This window comes from Polyergus mexicanus, unplaced genomic scaffold (genome assembly GCF_030449975.1).
Source record: "Polyergus mexicanus isolate NDT 795.1 unplaced genomic scaffold, iyPolMexi1.0 SCAF_6, whole genome shotgun sequence".
NCBI classification, from domain to species: domain Eukaryota; kingdom Metazoa; phylum Arthropoda; class Insecta; order Hymenoptera; family Formicidae; genus Polyergus; species Polyergus mexicanus.
In genome coordinates, this window is record NW_027223326.1 from 8,647,067 (window position 1) to 8,674,544 (window position 27,478).

General features: G+C 35.4%; 1 protein-coding gene across 5 annotated transcripts in view; it reads left to right on the forward strand.

Annotated features, from left to right (window-relative positions):
- The window catches only part of Fas3 (fasciclin 3), a 276,317-nt gene that overhangs the window by 153,409 nt on the left and 95,430 nt on the right, over positions 1–27,478 (forward strand). For 2 of the 5 annotated variants that reach the window (XM_070298016.1, XM_070298015.1), the window contains one exon: positions 23,153–23,272. The exons of the other annotated variants lie outside the window; for them this stretch is intronic. The gene's annotated coding sequence lies outside the window, so the exon portion shown is untranslated. The remainder of the gene's footprint in view (positions 1–23,152; positions 23,273–27,478) is intronic. 5 annotated transcript variants of the gene reach the window in all.

The window sequence follows — 27,478 nt, forward strand, 5'->3', positions numbered from 1 at the left end:
AAATCAGTTAATTAATCTTTTAATTAATGCGTTCCCGTAACGCTGTCGCGGAATTTTATTATCGATTATTGTACGCTTTTTGTCAATTTTGCTTAATTAGTTTCTACGTTTTGTTATCTCGCGGTAGAAAACAGAAGCGATAAATTACTTCAGAATAAGAAATATGAAGCAGCAAGTTTAAACAACCAAAAGTACATGCACAATGTAAGAATATAAAATATAAATATAATATTATAAAATGCAAAGATACATACACACACAAATATATATATATATATATATATATATATAATAATAATTGATTAAATGTTTATTAATGTTAATCTGTCTCTCTAAAATGCAATATTATATAATCCTCAGTTAAGATGTATTAAATAATCAGTACAGCTATTTATAATTATATCAGTTTCAACCTATTGTGTCATGCTACACTGTTCTAGGAATAATTTCAAAAGAAATCTAAAAATAGAAAGGCAAGAGCGCGCAATTTATCATGTTTTAAAACATCGTCCCCTGTATCTGGCACTCCCCTTTGTCTGCTCTCATTCTCTGCTTCACTTCCGGTGTGTCTGATAATACTGTAAATTAACCCAGATCCGATCCCCAGCGACGCTACCTATTTAACGCTAAAATAAACGATAGTAATTCGGTTAAGTGTCGTGGTGTATCTGTAACACACACACAACACACACACATATACAAAAGCGAAACAAAAAACCACACGTTATTATCGCGACACTCATTACGATGCGATAATTAGCTTATTGTAATTTTCCGCGAAATTTCATTTAATTGCGATGGTGGCTCGGGATAACGATTGCTTTTTTGAAATTCCATTACGTTCGAGAAACGTGAAAAAATAATCCCTTCCATTTCCCATTTTCGTCCATTCGATGCAAAAAGCGATACGCGCAGCGGAATCATCCGTTTAAACAATAATTTTCCATTAACAGTTTTTATATGTCACCGGGTGTGTATTACTTATATGTAGAAGTTTATAGAATTCGTGGATCGATTTGAGAACACTCTCACTGCGATAATTATATATATATATATATATATTGTACATATAGGGATATAATCGGAAGATATGGAAATTAAATTTAAGTATTTGTTTTTAGATACTTTTTACAAGTATTAAATATTAATACTGCGATCTTATTGCATTGATAGGTAATTTTCATTAAACCGGTCATGAAATAATCAAATCAATGAATCGAATAAAATGTCTTTATCTTTTGAAATATTTCCAATGAAAATATATGCATTTATTTATTTATATGATTTAATTCATACTCAGAAATTTAATATTATATATCGGCGCATTAAATATGTTAAATCAAGATTTAATAATTTTTTATAGATAAGAATATCTACACTTTTTATAATACATTGTAAATTCTATTTGCATTGTAAAATTTGTTTAGTTATTGATTAAAAAAAAACTTTTTTCTTTTATTTATATTGATATTAGCGGTATATAATACTTTTTAAATTAAATTTAAGCTTTTTTAAATTGCAATAGCGGTTATATAGAAGTTGTACGAATAGTCCGAGAATGAACCGAGGAACATCAAGAGCTAATATGTAACGGAAAATAAGATGAGAATAAGGACTCCATAAATGTAATGAAAACCGGAACGAGGATTGTAATTTACGTGGGATGTAGCTGCAATAATCTCCAGGGAGACGAAGAATTAGAAAGCAATTTTTCACTTGGCGATAGTACATGCAATGTTGATTTATTGAAAATATTTATTTTTTTCCTCAAATGCCTTCAGTTCCTTTTTCGATTACACATCAATTTATATACACACGGTAATCTCGTTCATGTATCATTGAAGAAATTTATTATCTTCGAATCTGACTGCGAGAACGCATTACAAATTTATTATGCATCTACGATGAATCAAGGAGAAATGTGTTAAATATTCAGGGGGGTTAATAGCAAAAAATTTAAATCGCTTAAAGCTTTCTGCAGAAGGAACGAGTGAGAAATGAGAGATTCGCGAATTTCGCCTCGTGACAGCATATGTGGGATGTAATTATTTTGCACGAACGTAGGTGAAAATGCTCGTGAAAAATTTCACGAAATGGCGACAAGCGATAAATTTCGTAACATGATGGATCGCAACAATTTGTACTGAGAATATCGCACCGGACAATTTTCAATTGCTCGATAGAGCCAATCGCGCGATGATAAAATCCAACACAATTATTAAATGGAATAATACAATGTACTAATGGATTGAGAATTAATGATTAATTTATATAAAAGATTTATAATTTGTGAAATGTATGTTTTGTATAGCTTAAAGTTTGTAAACAGAATCCATATGATAAATTATATATATGCAAAGAAAATCAATAACCGTTCATAGAATACTCGTAAATGAAAGTACATAGAAGCTTTTATTTGATTGATATAACAGAATGAAATTAATGAATTTATTTTACGACGAGATTTAACGAATTGTAACGAAATTGAATTAAGAAAAAGAAATAAATTATTTTCAAATTTTTTTATAAGAATATGTAGAGATAAAACTATATGAATAATTGCACAAAGAAATATTAATCAATATCATTCTATTACATATTTAAACATATATATGTGATCTCTAAAACTGTATCAATCTCAAATAAAGCCAAGAAACAGAAATGGCGCAGTATGCTTCTATGCATCATCGTGCCTCGTTAGAATTCTAAGATCGAAAGCTTGCGGGATCGAAGAAAGAAAATAGTGACGGAGATGTGCTTTCATCGTGATGTATCGCGAATCACAATTCCGAAATTGTTCCATTCGAGACTCTGGTCGCTGACTCTAATCCACATTCTGTGGACGTTATTTCTCGATTTTTCGCCGGTCGTGCTATCCCGTAGTGCGATGACGACGACGATGGTTTCGTAATCCGTATCCAGGGATTTCACCAAACTGGTCTCCGGCTCCGATGATCCCGAGCTTGATCCGCGAACTCGGTGTCGTTCGAACGACTCTCGCGAGACGCTCGTATTTACATACGAGGTCATCTTATCTGACTAGCCTCTATTCTCATTGCGCGAAAAGATCGTGTCGATCGAACCGATTCCCTCTCTACTCTATATTCCGATACGGAAATGCGAATACTCCTCTTCGAATACTCGCATCGTTCCGTTGATTGCTTGACGTCGTGTTAATCCCCCGATGGATCTAGTCACTTTTATTGAACCTTATCTTATATTATATAGGATCATTGTAGAATTTAGTATTGTAAAATATTTTCTCCTCAATTCGAATTGCAATATCTATAATTAAAAAAAAGATTACGCTTCCACAACATATTTTTTACGCGATCCATAAGAATAATTTCTATAACGTTAAAAGAACAAACATATAATTTTTTATTAAAAGCGTTTCTTCCATAGCTATGAATATTTACATGCAAGTAGAAGCGCTCCAGAATTTATAGTAAGAATTTCATAAAAGCGGATCAAACTCGATAGTGGCTCTTAGGGGTCGGAACCTTACCTTTCGGTACGACACGTGTCTCCTGAATTAATAAGGATATAACGTACCAGTCGACTAGGCTAACCTCGCATCAAAGATAATCATATGTCCTCTTTTAGCAACCTAAGCCTTTCATTCGAATATTACTGTTACATTTAATCGCTACCATTATACCTTTGTCACTGAACTGAATAAGAAGGCAATAATAATTATAGAAGGGAACTTAAGTTAGAAGTACCGCACGCTCTCATGATTGCCGATTCAGTCTTTGATCTAAGCTAAACATTAATATAAAATTATTATGATTAATACTTAAGAAAAGAAATTGAATAGACACTTTGCTCTCACTTTACCTGTTGTTTAAATCTTGTATTAAGTATCGATGCTAGAGAGATTCAACGAGACTTAAAATTGTAAGTTAATTCGTAATTTAAGTACGGAAAACGGGCGAGTAAAAATGCTTCAAAGCGCTAAGAATTATGTGCGAGCGAGCAACAGGACAGAACTTTGAACTTTTGTATTGGATAAAGTTTCTTTTCTTTCATTTTCTTCTTTCCTCGCGTTTTTTCCTGCCCATCGCGTCATTCCGCTCGAGGATGTAACAATTTATATTCATGAGGATTATTTCTAAAAGGGACGGGCACGATCTATTTACCGCGATTTCTGCCTCCCTTTTATATGCTGATTTGATCGTGATTTGATCGCGGGTGGTTATGAAGCTTTAAGGGAAAAAAAAAAGAGTTGAATTTAATGAGGCGTCAACGAGAATTCGGACGCGTTGTCTTGCATTTATAAAAAATTTTCCCGGGCTAACTCATCAACTTAATCCTCCTCTATCATCTGGCGAGATCTCTCAATTAATTTAAGATTTCGAGTTTTAACATTATTGAATTAAAAATCCAATATTTTTTAAATCCCATCCACTCTTTTAAATACAATATTTTGTCCATTATTTTTTTAATTCCACCTAATCCTCTTAAGTACAATATTTCGTAGATGAAATTTGATTCGTCGAAATCAGATATGTGAAGGAATATAATCGGAGATTTTTAGGCGATGGATTTTCTAAATAAAAGATTCAAATATTTATGTTTAATTATGTTATCAACTGCGACATTTTATTGATGTAAAATTAAAAGAATTATTAAAGCATTTTAAATAAATTAAACGAAATCATATTTTTGTTTTTCTATTTTTTTTTTCGACGCCATCGTCTGCAATTGCATTATGAGATATCTTAACGTTTCCTGTTTTTACTCTCCTCCGGCTATACATCTTTTGCTTATCGACGATATCATTTATTGGGAATCCACGGCGGAAGCAAATATGATTGGAGGAAACAGGAAAGTTGTACGACGTCGAAGCGGAGGAGACCTGTCGAGGAGATGGAAAGAGTGCCGTAAATAAAAAAAAGTGTAGATGAGAAACTTTGTTATTGGGAAATTTGGTTTCGTAGTAAATCGTTAACTTTTTACGAGAGTTATATTTTTGCGCTCGAGTATATTATACACAAAATTAAGTACAATCGATTAATTTGTAAATAGATCTCGACATAACAAATATCAAGTAGCGCGCAATACTCAGAACTTAGCTTTTTTTTCGAAGTTGCGTATAATATTTTACATATTTCTAGCAATAATATATTTTTATGTAATAGCAAATTATTCGACAAATTATTGCAATCACAAACTTTCGGATAAAATGACGTTGTAATATGCACTTTTTGATTTAGTAGAAATGCATTTGTACTCTTAGTAATAAAAATGATTTCACTGTGATATTTTGCATGAATAAAAATTGCAGAAGAAATTTTTCTCTTTGATGAGAGATATTTTATGGTCATATTTCAATATTCTTGCCCGATTTTTATTGCTCTTTTTCATTTCTCCTCGATGACATATTTATTATGTACTTCGAGCTGAAATTTATAATATTTTTCAAAATAAATAGATAATATAGTTAAATTATTTTGAATATTCGAGACACAGCGACAATAATACCATCAATATGCTGAAAATACTTTTAACACGGATTATTAAGTGGAATGTGCAAATGGATGGATATAGATGTCATAGAGAGAACTCATTTAATAGTGAAAGAAAGAGAGTAGTGATTTCTTCGCTTTACTTTGAAGACATAATCCCTGTAAAAGACCGGAAATTAGGAAGGAAATGAGGTAGAGTAAAACTAACGGCGTTTATGAACTCCTTCCATTTTTTATTATATTTTTCCAAAGAGTACCTATATCGAGATACATGCTTTATATCACGTTAAAATTTTATTTTAATTTCGTATTTATTTATATGAAAATGAACATCAAAAATTACGCATACTTTGTTTTAAAATTTTTCTATTTTTAAAAACTCGTGTAAAAAGAATGATTATTTAGTATTGCGTGATTAAAATATTTTTTCTTTTTTTTTTTAATATTTATTTGAAATATGATTATTTCAACGATATGTTATTAATGTTTTAATATAGATATGTCATATGATCAAAAGAAAATGAGCGTGACGCAAATTAATATTTCAGACAATATCGTTAATAGGTGTTTTTCTGCCAATGAAAAACTTAGCGCAATTTCAAATAAATCGCTTTCCGATATTTTTGGATATACTGTTCTGTTTCTTAATAGCCTTGTGGCGTGATTAAAATGGAAATTGGAAATCACATGACGTAGAACGCAGTCACGCAGAGAATGAGATCGATACGGCCGTACGTGAAGTGAATAACATTGGATTGAAAATTTGATGCTTTCGTAATGTGTAATATTTTTGCACCAAACGAATGTATCTGGATAAAAAATCTCTCGAAGATGCCCGGCAATTTTTCAACTTCTTGTATCAAGCCCCGCTTATCTAATGTGAATTTATGACATTATTTCATCGGTAGAGAAAAAGAGAGAGAGAGACAGAGAATGCACTGCATCACATTGAGCGATATCTAAATGCGTACATAACGGCTTACACGCAAGTGTATGGCAACATCTCGCTTCGAGATTGCCCGATATTACAGAATTTTATAACTCAATTATTGGACATAACATTTTCACAATATCGGAGCATGGTAATGAACGATTTAAATTTTATATTGTGTATAATTTTTTAATGCCATTTTTTTTATTTTATCATTGATCTGACCATTTTTTGCTTTTATTATATTTCAAAAATTAAAATTACGTGTATAAGGTATATTTTACAAAAATTTTAATATTTTTTAATACTTTTCATATTTTTCAATTCTTGTGTAGTATCCATAATGGCTTATAGTGTGTGTGCAGCCGCCGATATTACCCGATATTACGGAATTTTACGACTCAATCCGTTACATTATTGACGTCGTCGATATGTACAATGATTCGAGTTACAACGACGCGCTTTTATCGCGCATCGCTAAATTGCTGGAAAGCAGAAGCGTCGAAGTACCCAGAACAAAAATACAGCCTTGTATGAATACTGTGGCTCGTATTCATAATACGTGATGGAATATTCTCAGATTTCGTTAGCATACGCAATACGATTTTCGCGTATTATGAACCTTGGAAGACCATATTTAATATTAAATGTTGAATTTATCGATGAAATATCTCTCGAAGCTAGAAAATAATTAGAATTATATATTAAATATTTTACGATGCATGTGATTATTTTATGTGATTTTATATGATTATTTTATGAAATTCTTTGACAAATTTATATAAGATATCTGTACTATTTACTGTCTCTCTCTCTCTCTCTCTTCCTTTTTTTTCTTTTTTTCGTCAGTCTCACCAATTGTTAATTTCATTATTCTTAATTTCATTATTAATTAATATTACTTCTAACAATTTGTTAATGAATAAAATAGACAATTTTATTGTTATTATGTCAATTTTGATTTTAATCTTCGAAAATTAGCTGTTTGACGTAATGTGTTTGACGAGTTATTATTAGTCGGATGGAAATTAGATGGAATACATTTTCGCGCTTGCTAACATAAACTATCATAATTCTCGAATTTAAACAAATTTGATATAGTAGATATTCTCGCTTTCGCCAGTCGTTATGTCGATTATGCATGTTTGAACGAGCCGCGGATTATCCATCGCAAATATGACGGGGATAAAAAGGAAGAATATGCGCGAGTTGAAAGCGTGCGAATAATACAATGTGGCAGAATAATAAATGAGAGACGGAAAAAGTGGAAAACGCTCAAAGATTCGACCGAATATCGGAGATGAGATGAAAGGCACATGGGAGGAATAAAAGAAATCGAGGTGGAATGCTAGAATATATGAGAAAATAACATCGAATATAGAATATATGATAAATTCTTAAGTGACATTTATATCTACCGAGAAATTATTTATATTTATCTTATAACGTCTGCGCAGAATGACAGTCTCAAGACTCATCGATGTGATATCCGCGAATTCGCAAAATATTAAAGATTCGCATTCGATTTCTTTTGACGGGTTGACGGACCGTAAAGAGCTTGTCATTCCATCGATGATGGAATTTAAAAGCAGAGTAAGGCAAGAACACGCGCTACTCACCGTCCATCGTAAAAGTCCACTCCACCGGCCGGGCATGGATTTTACTGCCCGGCATAATTGCCTGTAACCGTGGCCATTAAGAGTGCTCGATGAGATCGTTAATCTAGAGCCATTTGCAGCTTTCGCCGTCTACTTAATACCTACTTAAAATCTTTACGAGTATTTCCGGATATCGGCGTCTCTAACGCGGACAACACAGCGCGCACGTTGACGTTCTCGTTGATCGTAAAGCTCGCTTGAAAGATCACGAAAGCTTCCGTGTTTGCACTTTTGACAAGCGTGTTCTACATTTTATTACTCTGTTCGATCTATGCTTTATACCGCGGTCAACATAATTGATGAACGCGCTCGTTATCTAACTCTGGCCACACTTTTTCTTTAATGAACTAAAAATTGTATGAAAAACTGTTAATACATATTAATGATTAATTTTACATATATATGAATTTGAATCTCTGATTTTATGTGACAATTCATCATATTTTTAAGTTCAGTGACGAAATATATTTTGATAAATGTAGTATGCTTTTGGGAAAGAAAGCTTTTAAAAGAATAAATTATAATCGATATTATTTTGGAATAATCTTGATTATTTGCTACTTAATGTAAAGGGAATTGTAGATTATTTTATTGTTAGATTTTTTTCATTTAAACGCCTTCATTTAACTGCCTCATACTTGATAACATTCTTGTTCGTAAACATAAGCGGGTATCGTCGTCTGAAGTAGTCGCGAAACGTGATGTACATGTGTCATGCCTCAAAGGGATGACCTGCGAGTTCGGACCTCTAAACCAAGGGAAGCTTTTAATGGCAATAGGTAACTATGTGGCGACTTGAACTCTGCACGTCACACGTCAAAGTTTCGAGCTTTGACTTGGGCTTGTCGCCGTGCCGTTGCTTATTTCGCTAACTCTCACCCGAGATCTGTAGATTTAATTTAATCCGGTAACTGTATCAACTTGCACGTCTAAGAGGAGAATAGAATGGCTCGTCAGGAATGTTGTAATTTAGTTATTTAATGGTAAAACTATCTTTTGACGCGTTTATATTATCTCGCTCAGCCGTTATCGGTATGCGATCAATAGTTTCATCGTGCTTTTTTTAATCCGCGAACCTAGACTTGTATAAGATATAGAATTTGTTAAAATTAGCAAATCATTAATACAATTTTTTTATTGAGGCATAATATTATAATATTGAAACGATGATATCTATGCAAGTGTGCAATTCCGGTACTTTATAAACTTAGAAAGATACATTTGAGTTATTTATTACATTATAAAAGTATCTCTTTCTATATTACGTTTAAACAATAGATTTTCTATTAATTTAGAATCTTTTAATAAAAACATCAGAACGTGAATAATTTTTTAATCGATAAATTTTAATTTTTTTTTAATTTTTTTTTTTAAGGAAGAAACAAAATAATATTTTTTATTTTACATGTTTATTGAAAAATATTTTTATTTTTATTAATATTGATTAAGTCATTCTCTCGCGGAATCATTTATTTATACGGATCTGTATCTAAAGTTTTATGCTGTTTTGTAAGAAATAAATAATATACGTGTATATTGATGAAGAAATATTTCTCTGCTGCATACTAAGGTGAACATATTTTCATGTAAGATTAAAACGTAAAACGATCCGAGCGACAGAAAACGACAATTTTGCACAGCACGCGTCAGAAAATATATCCGTTCTGCGAAAACGTCGTTCCGAGGAACCTTCTTGCCAGTCCTGATATCTAGACAAGAAATGTACGTGGCGCAATTTAAATCACAACGATGCACGGGGGAAAACCTGCAGCCGCCAAAACAACCCTAGGACGAAAAGAGGCTGGGCAGAGAAACACTCCGCGAAACACAACCGGTTGCATGCATTAGCATTGTTGGAGCAAGCTGCCACTTTGGCGGCGAAAGGGTTCGCCTTGCATTTGCATGAATAAGCAACGTCCGCGAAGTTGTTTGTCTAGCGAATGTAAAATTTCCGGCAGCGGTAACTTTTACGAGACACAGCGATGGATTAATTAAACCGGGATTGATATTAGTAATTGAGAAAGTGGGTTGTGAAGTGTTTTTTTTTCTTTTTTTTTTTAAGTATCGGAAAAGTAGAGTGAAATATTTGATGAACGAGCGATATTAATTTTATAGGAAATTGAGATAATATTTACCGTTTCATTGGCGCGCGTTCAATGGCGAAAAAAGATTTAATTAATGAAGCTAAAATCATTGGTAATAATTAAGAAATTATAAATATTTAAAATTAGGAAAATAGAGGCTCTTTTTGAAGAGGCTGGGCAACGTGCTAACTGTAGGGACAAACGACATTAATTTCCAACGAAATTGAGTTAATATTTACCATGCTATTTCACTAGCGGAAGACGCAAATGTACCCTTTAATGTAATTAAATGGCACTAAAGTGCATATCTCTCGGGAATATAAATTAATGTTTTGTGGCCAAGGGAAAACCACTTATTCATTCGACAAAATATTTAGCTGTGCAACTGGAGCGTAACAGGAGACGCGCATTTTCGGAGATACATTTAATTGCGAAGAAACGCATGCGATTACATATTGCTCCGTACAATGGAGAAGAATACGGTATATTCATGAATACAGTCGTGAAAATCGGTTAAAGTTACACACACACGGCGCTATTGTTCTCTCCTGAAAAAAAAAAAAAAAAAATGTTAAAAACTATACTCGTTATAGATTAAAAAGTATTCCGCGCTCTTATATTTTTAACAGCGAAACAACGCCTATTCAACGTTTTATTCAGATTAAAATGGGAAGTTGCAGCGATCTTCCCGACCCTTTCAAACGTGCCTTTTCTTATCAAAAATATGCCACAAATGCATTCCAGCCGTAATTTCGTTCCTACTAACGTTCTTAGAAAACTTCCTCGCATAACGAAAACTAGATTTAAGCACCTTCCAAAGTACCTAGCATCCATTCAAAGCAGCATCACAACTTTTTGCATTTTTTCTGCGCGTGATTGCACATCACCAGCTCTCATTAAATTTTAACGAACGAATTTTACGATATAAAAATATTCTTCTGTTAACATAATTTATTCGCATCGTTGGTAAAAATTTTTCTTCGCGTTCCGTACGATGAAGATTTATTTTGTTTAATATTTCAAATCGAATGTTCTACGTGAAAAACTGTTATATTAAATTATAATAAATGAAATATTTTGAAATTTTTTCATGGAATTTAAAATTGTAAATACTATTGGATAACTAATAATAAATTAGATATAATGTTTTTAAATCAACTATAAAATATTCATACGCTATCGTAAAAAAATTTCAAATTATAAAACTTTTAATATGCATAATTTTTATAATTTTTTTCTGTTTGTAACAAAACTGAAAAAGAAAGAAAAGAAGAAGACTCTTAAAAATGCCTTTAGAAATATCTTTTGGATTTAAATCCTATTGTTAGCGGCGCATCTATGATAGTAGCGTACACGAATATATAAGACTTATTGTTAGTGGGGTTAGATCGGCTCCACGCTATCTTTCTGAAGGTTAATCGCTAGCTCGCTATACCATAGAGGTCTGTCGAGTACAAAAGGGCTAAAGGTTGCCAAGCTATCTTCACGAGGGAATCGATCGAGGCGGTCACTTAGCGCGCATGTTTCACGAAACGAAGGCTCCCATTTGCATGTGTAATATTTCACGATATGTGGTAATATTTCATGATCATGACAATGGAAGATTATTAGTTTTCGCTGTCAAGATAGCACGCCACTTGATTTTCACGATGACTCGCAAAATTGCTGAAGGAGACACATCTCAATTCTTGTACAATTATATTTTAATTTATTAGTATTCTTATTTTTATAAATAGAAGCTATATATTAAATTCCTTAGAATAAAAAAAAAAATTATAGAGAGAATTACATGAAAGAGAATATATTGATAAAGTATTAATATATAACAAAAATAGTGTAATAATACAATTTGGAGCACAAACAATAGTATATAATTCTACATGAGGACACAATTATTTCAAAAACATTTCAGTTTGCATTGCTCTGTAATTTCAATCTCTGTGATTATTCGTCACACAGATACGATATCGGGAGTATCGAATTAATTCTCAGGATCACTTTCACACGAACAGATCTATTGAAACGTGCTATTGCTAATCTCTTATTAGAAACGCGAGTGTAATAGAGATGCAGCCTTTAACTCTTTCGCAGATCATTGTAGCGATGTAAGTTCTCTCGGATATTCTGTACATTTGATCATATGCATGGAAATGTCTAATTTGCACCAAGGAGACATCTTATTGAATATAATGGGATAAAATCGATAGATGGAACGACGTAAGAATTTACATTATTTTATAGAATACAACGAACGATATTCGATACATTAAACGTTGCCGACAAGCAACTAGGGCATCGAAAGAATTGAAGCTCAAAGAATGGGACGTACTCGCTAACGGGTTAATGATTAAATGACGGTGAGAGCTGTGGGCTTCTTTCCTTAGCGTCGTTCTCCCACAGCCAACATCGTCGTCGTCGTCGTCTGCGAATTTTTCGTTTGTCGTCGTTGATATTCAACGGAGCGCATCGGGAAATAATGATGAGGTCCCCGTTCCTTCCGGTCGTTGCACGTTTGGCATCGGCTGCATTATACGGAGGCTCGTATAATCGTATAATGGATGTTTACGCACGACGTCACGCATGATCCTCTCGTCCCTCCATCCTTCCCTCCCTGACTCGATTGTTTCGTCTGAGACGTGAGAGTCTGCCACGGGGGTGGTTCGCGCGCATAGGACGAGAGGAAGATCTTGCGCCGCTCTCGTTACGGAAACGCACACATGCGTGTTCACGTAACTCGGCCTTGCATCGCTCGGTAATTATGCCGGCTCAATAACCGCCATTATGTTACGTCACGGCAAACATTTTGACGTATGTCGGATCTGGCGTCGACTACCTGCTTTGTAGTATGCCGATGAAACTGCGGTAACCGGGATCACTAATGCCTCGTAATGGAAATGCGACCTCTTGATCGAATTCTGTATCGAATAACGAAGACAGAACCTCTTTCTTTTAGAATTGCGCGTCTTTTGTAACGTCAATAAATATCTACAGGGAGAAAACGATTCTTTGATGAAAGACAAAAGGAAATCTTTTACTATGAAGAAAAGAAAAGATTTCAGGAAACCCCATATAATCTAAAATCGAATGCGAAGCTAAGGAAATTTTGTATATCAAATAATTCATCTTTTAAGGCATATCTTGCGAAAGCGACGACTGTTTCTTCAATTGGATAATTAAAATTGATAATTCTTTCTCAGGGCAAATATCACGGAACAATATTACAAAAATCATTCACACATTAATTATATATGTACATTTATATGATTTCATCAATCACGCCGACAATTCGTTCGATGCGTTAGAAAGTCTACTAATGGAAAGTATCGGAGCGAGCGGACTCGTAACGGTATTACAAGCCATCGGAGCCACTTCGTAGATCGAGTCGTTAGAATGCAGGACGAGCCAACTTCTAAATGTTCTCTTTGCCGAACGAATCGGATTTATCGATGAAACACCTGCGGACTATGCGAGCTCGATTGCAACAAATGCGCTACTACTTCCCGCGAAAATCGTATCGGCAACACATAGGGTGTTCACGAGATGCTTGTTTCCTCTTTGGATTTTTACAAAAGCGTGTAGCAGCTCGTGTAGCAGATCCTGCGAAGAATTGTCTGTTCAATGGAACAAACTGGGCAAAAGTAGAATCTTGTTAGCGAAATCTTTTCTAAAAATTCATTAAATAAAACGATTCAGAAAAGCAGCTGGGAATTGTATCTTTTCAGTGAAGAATAAATTACGTACTTATTAGAAGAATAAATTAAGCATACTTATTAGCAATTTCTAAACATGAAAAAATTAATTTTTTTTTTAAGTTGGGATCGGGGGGACCTACTGTATCACTTAATTAAATCTGGAAATGTCAAAATATTTTTTGAAGTTGATAGTTGTATATATATATATTATATTATATAATACAACGATAGTACAGTATTAACGTCAAAGTTGTATATAACACGTCGAATAGTGAAAAGATTTCATCGGTGGCAATGTGGTAAGCTTTTTGTCATAAAAAAATCACAAAGTTTACAGTTTGTACGATGATTTGGTTGTAATGATCCTATTGCCAGCTCTTTAGTCGTTTAAATGCATCGATGTCAGTACCATTCTGCACTTAAAGCGTCAAAAGTATGCTTTCGTAACTACATTTAAATGCAAATGAAATGAACTTTCTTCTTTGTTATGCTTTTCTATCCTGCTATATCTCTTTTGTGTTTTACTCGAATATATATATATATATATATTGTATATATATAATATATATATATTCTTTACCTCTCTTTTAATCTTTATGTAGGATATAAACTCTAAAATATTCCGCGTAATAAACTTTATTTATGGAACAATTATACTTGATCCATTACCGAATATAAATTTGACGCTGCTGCGTGATATGAATTCGTATAAAGCAACTATGCGCTTTCCGTAACGAAGAGAAATGAGCAGACGAATCGTTGATATTTTTGAGAGGCAAACGATACTTTTGGCGTTCAATATGTTCCTCGTCTTGGATTTCTTTATGTATAGAAAACCGAAAATTTTAAAACTCTGTCGACACTTAACCTTATTCGAGATGTCTTGCCCATGCCATTTCATTACTGCGCTCGAAACGGCAGTCGTGTAATATGAATATGCAATTTTATGACCACTCCGGGGAAACTCACGTATATACATATACGGTCGAGTTATGTGTTTCGTCCCGGGAGTGCCTCCCCGGGCTTATTCGGTAGGAAAGTTACGAATATACACGGAGACGCGGCGCGCAAAGTACGCTGGTTCGTAACGTCGTGTATATTGTGTTATGCCGTGTGGAAAATCGTTTTTCTGAGAGAGAACCACCGTGAGCGAACCGTTCGTTTGTTCGTTTGTTCGATGTACATTCCGATTCCACGGTATAAAGAACATCCAAAGCCGACGATCCCGAAAGGATACAATGGCCCCTGCGCGAGTAATATTTGCGGTAAATTATTCGCGAAATACGCGCGAAATTGTAAACAGTCATGGATTCTACAAAACAATCCAATCGGTAAATTTCTTTAGAATTTTTTCAATTCATCGGACAATAAAGATCAGCTTTTTGGGAATGTCCGGTCTTTGTAATGATCGGCGCGCTCGTCGTTATCTTTAACGACGCCTCATTCTCGAAGCTACGACGATCGTTGACAAGTTGCAAGCGCATTATCCATAATCCGTAGCGTGAGAATTTTGCTATGACGACGACAATAATACAAGTAAGAGGACGATCCTTCTACGGTGGGTGTAACCTTCGATTTCTTACGAGCCAGTGCGTGACGAATTGTGACGATAAATAGTCGAGCTACTCGAGCGTTCTTGTCTGCAATTTCCTGTCATTTATTTAAGGAAAAATTGGATGGATCAATTACGTCAAAAATTAATAAATCTGATACATTTTAAAAGATCCATAAATTTTATATTTTATAAAGTTAAAAATTTTTTACAGTATCAAATTCATGAATCTTTTAATTTATTAGATTTATTAACTTTGGAGGGCTAATCCACACCAGTCTCCCTAAATGAATTAATTGGAATTTTATGTAGATTATATAACACAAAGAAAAAGTTGTTTTTATGAACATTGTATTTAAATGATTAAAATATTCTATGGCGCAGAGCGAAAATTTTCAATGCATTTTTTCAGGAATAATATATTTTTCTATATTAAATACATGCGCAGAGAGTGCTTTAAATCTATGTCAATAATTCTATTATTTTATTATTTGCAGTTACAAACTGTATAACAAAAAACATTTTCGTTGAATAATATTGTAACGCTTTAAATAATTTTTATATGTACGCGCGTAATGAGAAATGCATAATTAAATTTACCTTTTAATATAATTATCTAAGTTCGATAAAATCATGCAAAGATGGAAAAAGTGCATTATGTGTATTATCGCAATGCATTACATTCTCGAATTGATCCTCGCAACGCATTTGTTACGTAATTAGCTTATGAACTCTAGTAAAAGCGTAATAGGTATTGCTCCTTTGTGCCGGTGAACGAGCGAGGGAATGACTCAATCGCCATTAAAATCAGAGCAATAATTGAGTTTTGCCGCTCGTGTACCTTTCCGTAGAAAATCTATACCTAGAACGCGACAAGAAATATGTCTCGCTGCGTAGCGTAGATATAATTAAAATGTTAAAGGCATACACAATATATGCACACGCGTAGAGAGAGAGAGAGAGAGAGGAAAGAGGATGCATTATCAGTCTATAAAAAGAGCGAATGGAATCGTTTATAAATTTAAACAACGTCGTCGAACATATTAGCGTTTCATGATGAATTGCGATTTCAGTACCGAAAACCGAGATCGATACTCGAACGAGTCCTTCTCGCGCCGTTTCTGTTTTAGTGTTCGACTAAATTTACGATTTCGGAAAAAAAAAGGCAAAGACGCGGGATAAAGACGAAGACGATACCGAAATTGGAAAAAGACGGGGAATCCCGACGAAGTAAATGCGAGGAGAAACGAGAGGAGGAAAAGAAGGAGGAAAGGTCGTGCAAACGACGCCCCACAGTTTCTAACGCTACTACTTTCCCGCCGAAACGTAATTTAAAAGTTGGCAAGCCTCACATTGCGACGACACCCTTTGCTGTTAATGAAACTTGCTCCCCCCAACGAGTCACACTTTCAATTTTTCGCCGCGTGCAACACACCATCTACTTCTTCACATTCTTCTGTCGTTTACAGAAGGCGCTCGCCCTCTTTTTTTCCACTGTCGTTTCACCGATACCAATATAGATTTCCCTAAATAAACAAGCTCCATATTTTTTTATCGTTGTCACGCACGTTATGCGTACGATAACACACCGTTTATTCTGTCAATGTTTTTCTTCACCTTTATTGATCTCTTTGTGCTTATGCACTATCGACGTTGTTGGTTCAATGTATTGTAATTCGAGCATGGGTGTCATTTGAGTATTAAGTATTCAAGCAGATCACGATCAGCGAATCTTTTTTAAATCTTTTTTAACTTGCAAATTGATGGCAATGCAAGTTTTAAAGTATTAAAGAGGATTACTTTCAAGCCGAACATCGATTTAATTTACGAAGTATCATATGTTATATAATCCCTTGACTTATAAAAGTATGCTTATTTGGAGATTAAAGTTGTATGTAGATTAGTATACAAATTAGAGATCACTTTTTTGATTTTTTTTTTTTTTTTTTAAATCTACCTATCTACTTGAGAAAATTTTGCATTAGATATTTCTGTCGTTATGTATATTTTTTCGGTATAATATTTTTTTTCCAGAAAAAAAGTAATTAATTTTTTTGCATACACGTTTCGCAACAATATTGAAACATTCGCAGATCGAGAAATAGCGAGGATTTTAATTTATATATTCCGTGCTCGCGATCTGCAGTTTCAAAAATATCACGAATACAGGCGACGTGTATTCGCCATTATCGGGGACGAGCGCGAAAATCGGGCGCGACGACCGAAATAATTCGCGGACGCTCTTTGCACTTCGGTCGAGTTCCATCGCGGTATTTCGTCTTGGGGTGGTATGATGTGTACCCATCTATCTACGTACATACGTATAACGTCGCGACGCGACGGGGTGCAAATAAGCGCAAAATGACTGGCGCGGCACCTGGTCATATTGGCGTAAAGTTGGAAAACGTCTGCCAATATGCGAGAGCAGGACACCTATCCTCATCGCCTCTCGGAATTCATGCTCGTCGTCGTTCGTCGCCCCTTTCCTCGCTGCGAAACTTTGGCACGGTCCCGACGACGGAATGACAGGAGATATGGAAGAAAGGAGGGGGAGAAGAGGACTTTGGCGGAGCACGACCGATATAGCTTTTTTTTTTCTCGCTATTCCTGCGGGAATACATAAAGTCGCGTGAAAAACGATGTATCCGTTCGAACTGGATAGGGGAATAAACGTGTCGCGTTCAAGATAGGCAGTAAAAAGCGATGACAAGTGGGATAACTTTCAAGAAAGTACGTTGAGCCGATATGCACACGCATATCGCATAGGGATGTCATGATACACACTTGATAACTTTATCCTCTTAGTTTTATATGTTCGTATTAGAATTTAATGGAATTTTTGTTCTTACTTCAAAATGATTTCTTTGGGGGGAAAAAAAAAGTTTATATAACTAAATCAATATTTAAGTTATTTATAAATAAAAGGCTTTTAGTCTAATTTTTAATAAAAATTTTAAAAGATATCATAAAAGCTATTGGATATAATCAAAGATGCTAATATTTGAGTATGAGCTGAGATATCGGTACAAAAATATAATATCTATTAATGTTCGTTCCTGAATCGTATAACGTTATACACAATATGAACGTGAGATGGGAGAAGATGAAATTGAAACGAGCAACAAGTGCAACTACAGTCGAGATATCAAGATGTCAATCGTGCAAAGTGAGGCAAAATATGGAAAATGTTTGCAATGAAATGTGGAAAGATTAATCGAGAATTGGAAATTGCACATATACAAATAGAAAAAGAGAGAGCAAGTTTGCTTCCATGCACGTCTTATTATATGCATATGGATATGAATTTAATTAATCTCTATTAAAATTTTTCATTACCTTAAATAATAATTGCGAATATATCTTCACGTTATATTTTTATGTGTTTAAATTTTAATTAATATTTTAACTGTGATTGATCGAAACGTTTTAACAATCTTTTTTTTTCTTTTTTTTTAGATTCTCTTGAAAATTATAAAAAAATTCTCATCAGAAATTTCTTAGACACATCGTCGGCTTCATTATTATGCAAATTTGAAACCATGCTACCGCTGGGATGAAAATTTTTTTCTTTTTCTTTAAATCGCTTGAAAGAAGTTCAACGATAGTCCACGCTTTTCGAATAAATTCGCTAACTGACGAAGGAACTCTCTCGCAGAAATACGCCATTCCAATGGACTGCACCGGAAGCAATTCGCCCGAATCTGCATTGAATTGCTCCTCGTTCATAGTATTGTTCAAGACAAGGCGAAAGACCCGTTGCAGTGGACAAACGAAAGAATTGATATTCTTTCATTGTGCGCGAGTCTTGAATAATACTTCCATTGAATTTCATTCATTTTTACGCGCGCCAAGCGAATAGAACGAACAGAAAGTAAATAATAATTGGATCATGGGAAAGAAGTCAGAATGCGCGCACACCAAAGCAACCATTATGCGATGCGAAATATTACCTTCGTTCTTTTATGAGAGATTCTAGATTGGATACGAGTGAAATCGTTATGTCTAGAGCGCGTGGAGAGAAATCATTATCATCAGAACGACTAGTGATACTAACGATAATAATAATTTAGTATCGTACGGATAAAATCAGGCGACATCAATCGAAACATATTGAATTATATTTCTCGATAAATAAAATTTTCAGCGAATCAACTTTTATTTATCAATTCTTTTTGATCGATTTAAAGTCTCGATCTTTTCGTAGGAATAGTATTTAAATAATTATGAATATCTCGTTATGCATAGTAATTTTAAAATATTAAAATAAAAAGTTATTACATAAATAAAATATTTTCAAAATTTTTAGCACACGCTTTTAATGTCTCTGATCTTGCTGAACCTTTGTAATCGACTATTCCAGACTCGTAGTAATTTCATAATAAAATTTATTATGATAATAAGTAATAAATGCATAGAATTATAATTGATATTCTGGTCCACCGAAGACGTTGAATGCCTCGAAGCTGAAAGTATTTAAAGAAATAAATTCAATCAGAAAAGAACACGGTTTTATTAAAACGTCGCGATAAATGCCACGAACGATCGAAGATGTTTGTTCAATTTATACGAGCAAACTTTCGGCTGTTCTTTCAAGTATTATTATTCGCGTTGGCTGATTAAAATCGCAATATTTCTCCTCGCGAACGTTACAAACCTCGTTAAGAGGCAAGCCGTCGCCGAAAGTTTCGCGGAGGGGGTATAAACGGTCGTCCCTTTGACACCGCGCGTTCAACCACGAAATAAGGCACTAAACAACAACGTGGAGGAACTATTGACCGTACCGAGTGACCGACCATCGGCCGCGGGTACGCGACTAACGGGGCCAATAATAATTCGGCCGATGTCGCACGTAAGACGGCCGCCCATTGTGCGCGGTCGCCCGCACTGTTTTCAATACGATTGTCCTCCCGGGGTCGCCTTATTGTTGAAAGTTTCCATTGTCATTATTATTTCGTCGCGTTATACGTTGAGATTTATGGGCTCGTGTAATTTCGTTCAAGCCGCCTTGATCCTCGGATTACCGTGTACGTGAATCCTCTCTTTTTCTTTCTATCTCTCTCGGACTCTCTTTGATGTACGACGCAATTTCGCGTGCCGCGTTGGGAGAAATACGAGATTATTTCGATACGAAAGTCAAAATAATACGGATATCAATGGTGAAGATTTTCAAGACACTTCTCTCTGACACGATGAAAAAAGTTCCTATGTAACGACGAGTATCTTAGTAGCTCTATAAGCAAGACTGTTCTCTTGAAAATTTCAGTAGAAAAAGTCAATGTGTGATCGGACATATATAATGGGAAGAAATTTAAAGAGCGAATTTATTACACAAACCATCGTTAAATAAAAATAGTCATAATAGATAATTATTAATGAATAATGAATATAAATAACTAGAAAGATATCAAGTACAATAATAATTATTATTATTATTATAATTTTACTCTGATGTGTGTCCATCAGAATATATATATCGAACAATTTAACTCATTTCCGAAGAGAAAATTCCAACTTGATTCGATTCATATGTTACAAGTACGTTTGTTAACGAGACTAAAAAAAGACAAGAAATAGAATCCTCTCAAAATTACGAAGTCGTTATTATCTATATTATCCATCTGTCTCTTAAGTCTCATTCCCGCGCAACTTTCCTATCGCGGTTTCCACTTCTGTTTCCCGATTTTTCTCGTTTTTTTCGCAATTGGCAGCCTGCCGGGCGGCGAAGTAGAGAACCGAAGTGGAAATGGTTCAAGTGGATCTCTCTCTCCCTCTCTCGTCTTTCACCCCTCTTCTCTTTCTCTGCATTCCCCTTCTAGTCTACGTCCCTCTGATCCACAGCTCCGATGACGGCGCACCAACACCAGCCACCAACACTATCACCGCTATACTCGCTCGTCTTTCGAGAGCCGAAAACATCCGGCGCTCGCCCGACTCTTGAAACGACGGTAGGAGTGGAAACCCGAGAGGGCTTTTCACTGCGTTGAAAAACTAAAGGCGTGCTGCGTTAATAACGAGGCGGAAAGTATAGAGTATAGATACAAATATCGAGCTCTTCTGCATGTTTGTTCGCCAAAATATAAAAATGGTTTTGCCTAACTGGTGAATCCATCTATAAAATGTTTCGCTTTCTACGAATTAATCCAAATTAATGGTAGATTATTTAACAAACTTGAAATTGTGTTTTCTCTTCAGCGAGATAGATCGTTACTTTTGACAATTTTTCAATTTTTTGAAAATTAAACATCTTTATGATGAATCAAAACGCGGTTTAAAGCGTCTACGTGAAATTATATGAAAAATAATGTTTTTTATTATTATTTATTCGTATATACTTTAATCGAACACACGTGTCTGCATATATTCTTCCAAAATTATATTAATCTCCGCGAGATTTTATTTTCGACCTTCGTCGAAACCTTTAAAGTATCCGGCAGTCACTGGCGAGAGACGAGCTCAACGAATTCAACGAGCTTCAGTCGTTTTTGCGCCAGCACAAATTTGCAATTCTTGCAGGCGATACGACGGAGAAATCGCCGCAGGGTTGCTTCAATTTCGCAGAGTTGGCTGACTCTTCGCGTAAGATTTGCATCGCAACTCTCGAAATTGTGCCAGCGTCGTTCTCTTGGCCCTCGTTCTAATTCGCGATTGCCATTCGATTCTCAATTCCGTGTCATCGAGATCTCACCTGTCGTCGATTCATTTCTATCGTAGACGTCTATGTGATATTTGTAAATAAAATCGTCAATTATACTTTATTGATTTTGCAATAGTCTTGATAAATATAGTTCTAAAATAAAACATGAGCTAATTACAGTTAATTATAGCATTAACTGTTATATCCCTATATGTATAAATTATCTTTTTTTGCTATTACGAACACTAGGATTATTTATAACGATACAGTATTTGTATAGGATTTTCGAGTCGATTCAGTGAAACGCGTACCGATTTATCCGTTATTTATTGCGTTAATTATGTATACCAATTACACGTCGCGAATGGCTTTGACGTTCGAAGCGGAAAATTACTAAAGCATAAACTTTTCACGCAAAACCAACATCGTGGACTGATGGCATCGTGATAGCGAGTGATGACAATAATTTGTTAGCAGAACGGAATCGCGATGAAATTATCAGTCCTTGTTTAAACACATAATTATGTAATTACAGTCTTAATTGGTACTTTATAAGTTGTTTCGAACCATTAGAGAAGTATATTTACTCTTCACTTGGTCTCCTTTCCTTTCCCAGGACGATTATTAAACTGATAAAATTACCAAGCCGAGCACATGGCTGAAATAAAAAACGACGAACAATTTTGGCTTTGGCACGGGGGGGGGGGGGGTTTCTCAATATTTATTGCAATGATTATACTATCACGAAAGTAATGACATTTTTTAGTATGAATAAAAAGAAAATTTTAATTTTACGTCATTGCTAATTTTTCAATCCGAGCTACCAATTTTTTTATCAATTGTACGCTTAAAATTCTACTACGCTTTAGAGATATTTTCTATGTTTTAAAGAGACAAAGTATTAAACATGCATGTGCATCATTTGCGGTACAAGTCATCGGCGAAATTGCCGCGACGCCATCGCGACGCTCCGTTTCAATATTTCAACGGTGCGCTCAAGCCGCGTCAACGTTAACTCTTGTATTGCGTTACCCGAGAAGCGGAAGATTTATAAGGTCAAGTGGTACGACACGATGCCGCCACTAACCTTTACGAGCCTCATTAATATTTCGTCATCCTTTCTGTTTCAGGTAAGCTTCCGCTTCCCTTCCGCAAGGAAGAAAGATGGCCCTCGGGATTACGCAGGCTGGTTTGCTTTCTCCGCGACACTTGTCCCTCCATCTTTTCTTTTGAAATTTCGAGTAATTTGCGTGAGTTGATAAATATGTAATTTGCATGCTGTCACTCCATAATTAATCGCTACTTCGAGATAGGTCGATCGAGGAATGGATAATAATCTTCTTTATTTTAATCTTACTTTCATTCAACTTTCTTAATTGGCACTTGTCACTTTTTATTGAATGTACGTGATAATTATCAGAAAATAGAGATGTAATTATTTATTCAATCGGGCAGATTATTCGGAGAAAAGAACATAGCGCCATTAAAGAGAGAGAGAGAGAGGGGGGGGGGAGGGATGGAGGGAGAGAGAGAAGGGGATCGGAACGCAAAAAAATAATAAATAACGCGAGAAATGCGGGGGGATTAGAACTCAGAGTAGTCGCGGGTATAAACAGCGAGAATACAGAACGTCGATTGCAGAGTGTGAGGTATCGAAGAGTAGTAGTCGGGTTTGTGTGAGAACGGAAGAGGAATAGTGGTGGGTGCGGCGACAAAAACGGCGATTAGGGGAGGTGCTGACAGTGCTCGAGTAATGCTGACCACACAACGTACACCTGCAATCCAACCCTTCCTCCGCATTCGGCGACCGGTTTCGGTTCTATCCCCCTTCAGACGCTCACGGAGTAGAGATATCCGTGCCGTCGCCGATAAAATAATGACCTTCGACAAGCGCCAGTTAAATAAAGCAATCGGTGGCTCCTTTTTGCTCGCCGGGCCCTTTCGCTACGGCTAAAGTTCGACCTCGCAATCTCATCAGCGAAGTTACGGGACTTCAACGTTGAATCGTCGGGAAATAATCGATCGGCCATGGGTACGCGAGGATGATCAATTATCGTTCTTGAAATAGACTCGAGAGAGCTCATTTCTTTGTCTCGTATATTTAGAGATAACAGAATTAATGATCGTAATAATGTGAATTCTTATACGCAACATTTATTTAACGCGCGACTGTGATTGAATGGCATTAAAAAAGAATATGTATAAGTATTTCTAAAATTGCACGTTAAAATGATCTATTTACGGTATAAAGAAACGTGTCTAGCTTTATAAAACATTATTCGGGATCGCTAATTCAATTCTGGATTTCGATGCAACAAGAGAGGAATTAAATTCGAAAGTGTATCATTTACAAGTGCAGCGAGATATTAATTGCATCAGCGCCAAGTTCGAACACCGGCGCGCTCTCTGGTTATTAAGTTTTCGTGCTCGAATGCCGTCGAGGAGAAGTTAATGAAATAAGAGGAGTAGGAATAAAATAACTCAGGAGAAGAGAAAGATTACGGAGAGAAGTGTGGCAGATGGGGGGATGAAAGAAAATCTTTCGAAACAAACGTGAATACGTACTTAAATAAAACAAAAAAAAACGAGTTTAACATTAATTTTACACGATGCTTTTTTTTTTAATTAATCGCCACATATATCTTGATAGATAAAGTGGACCGAGTGGCTGAAAGTACCCCCCGCCCAAGTATCCTCCGCTTCGGGGTTAATGAAACGGGAAGCAGGAATAACATGATTTTTGGTCTCTCGCCAACGAGCCCCATGAACGCAAAACATACGATCGTTACGCTGCGGGATTTCGGGGGTCGCAAGACCGTTTTATTAACTACGTCTGCCGGAGGGCGCCATCCTCGAAATGGTTCCGTTTATCCTTGAGATTTACATGTTGATCTAACTAATTAGACCATCCGCGTGCAGTGATTAAGAGAGACGGCGGCCGTTGATTATAACCCTATTCAATATAGATCGAGAAATTTTCTCTTTGTGCTGTTTTTTATCTCGCATTGTTTCTCTTTTATAATTAATCTTATCAATTACGATACCTAAATAGACTATATATTTAATTTATACAGTATAATACGCGCTACACACAATTATATAAATATAAATACGCATCTAGAGGAAGTTTACAAATGGAAATACTCTTTTATTTTATCACACGTAGGATTTTTATATTTTGCGTATATTAACGATTCATTAAAATTATAATTACTATTTGACTCTAATGATGTTCTCAAGGTTTTATTACTATTTAATTTGGAATGATGAAATATAAAATGAAAATAATTCATTTTAAGCGGACAATAATCGATAATAAATTTTGATTCAAATAGCATATGATACAGACAAAATGGCTATTTAATTGCGAGCTCTCTTAAATTTTCGCGTTTATTAATTTAGATGATTATTCGTATTATTTTCTCTTTATTCTCGATTGCTTTTTGAAATGGCAAGAAATGCTTTATTGATCTAATAGTCTTGTTTTCTATTTTTCATTTATTTTATTTGGTATTTATGCATATTTTTGCACGAGGTCAAATTCTTAATCGACTATAAATAAACGGACATTGTGTCAATGTATTTGAATGCTGCGAAGATATAAACGGGCGCAGAGAAGCGGACTTAATTGCTAGGCAAACGCAAAAGAGAATACACGCGAAAGACAACAATGGTTATTGTTTCACGAAATGATCAAACACAAACGGCTTATAGAACAAGATGTAGAAACGGGATCCTAAGAACATTAGCAAATATATGCAATATTAACTTACATTACGTTAAGTTAGCATCATCTTTGTTATAGCGCGATTCATCTTCTGTCATATCTTATTTTGCCTTGTTATAACGAGTCTCGTTCCCTAATTATTTGATTATTTAATTATTTAATTATTTGACTACACGAAAAATGCGATAACCACGCGAAAAGAAAGCGAATATAATATAGTAATAATTATAATATACAGTTAAATTTTTTTATCTTTTGTTCATTTTGATTTTTAAAATTAATTTGTATAATTCACACGCACACATACACATATAAAAACAATCTCTGATGAAACATTAGAAATTGGATTAGACGTTTGTGGCATTTAATAAATGCTTATTAAATGATATTTATGATTTATATATATTTCGATATTACAGTAATCCAAATAGAAAGCCAATCATTGCAATATATTACCGGGTACGTCGCAAATCAGCTGTGCTGAATTATAGGTTTCGCACGCGGATAAGCACGATCGTGCGATGGCGCGCACGCCGTATATAACACGCTTAATAATCTCTATTAAAATCTATAATTACTTTCCGATTTGACTGATTCGCCGCAGGCACGGCGCTCATCGAGTTTACCGTCCAATCGAGCAACGGGCAGATCGCTAGCGGCCGCGGATCTCTTCTCGATTCACCGATTTATGAAGCGATAATTCGAGGCTATCCCGATCCGAATGAAGTATCCCCGCATTAAACGAGGCGGCTCCTCTCTAACTTTCAAGAGAAGACGATTTAATTTCTCTTCATTATAGGAACACTCTCTTCCTTCTTTCTGAATTCGCGAGGGGATGAAACGGAAGAATGAAAACTCCCTCGTTTTCTTGCTCTGGTGACCTTTGATATAATAAATTGCTCTCATTACGAGGGCTATCGTTCAAAAGCGCGCGTAATGGAAAAAGATCGAGGCAAAGGTAGGCGAGTGAGAAGGAGGCGGAGAAAAAACGAGAACGAAATAATGAAGCGAAATAAAAGGAGAAAGAAGGAAAATCCAATAGATCCACGATATCAACGGAGAAAAATTGACGCGTCGTCGATGAATTTAACGAAACGGTCAACGGGACTCGTAACTCGCTCGTGTTTTCCTCTCGTAAAGCACAGTATTCTCCGTGGCAAATTGCTTAATTAAGTGACCTAATTATGGAGCCAGAATCCATTGCAAGAGAGGATAAACGGCGTCGCCGATATGGACGCTCGCTTATGAACGCTAATTTCGCGCTAAAGTAATTATCGAGTTTTACCGCCGTTGTCTGGAACGAATTACTCGACAAGGCAATTTCGATTCGATATCAACGCGAAGCGATCTGATGTTTACGATGTTTCGGCGTTATTTATGTTTCGTCGTTCTCTTCGCAGTTGTCGACTTTGTGAGAATGGCGGCTCGACTCGCGCGCCGGATAGGTAAGTTGGTGCAATTAAAACACGCCAAGTAATTGAATCGTACAGCCGAAAGTTCCCTTAATAGTCGCTATCAACGCGTAACGGTTGTTTTAACGAGTATCGCCAGTAATATGGTTTCCGCCACGACCGCGCCGCCGTTCTAATTATCTTCATTTTTGCCTTTCGCGACTTCTTCTTTTTACTCTGCTTGTCGACCTGCCACCTCTCAGCGTCCCGTCTTCGGCTTTATCCGCTTCCATTTCGCTTTTCGCGCGCGTGCGAGACGCGCGTTTCGCGTACGGAGA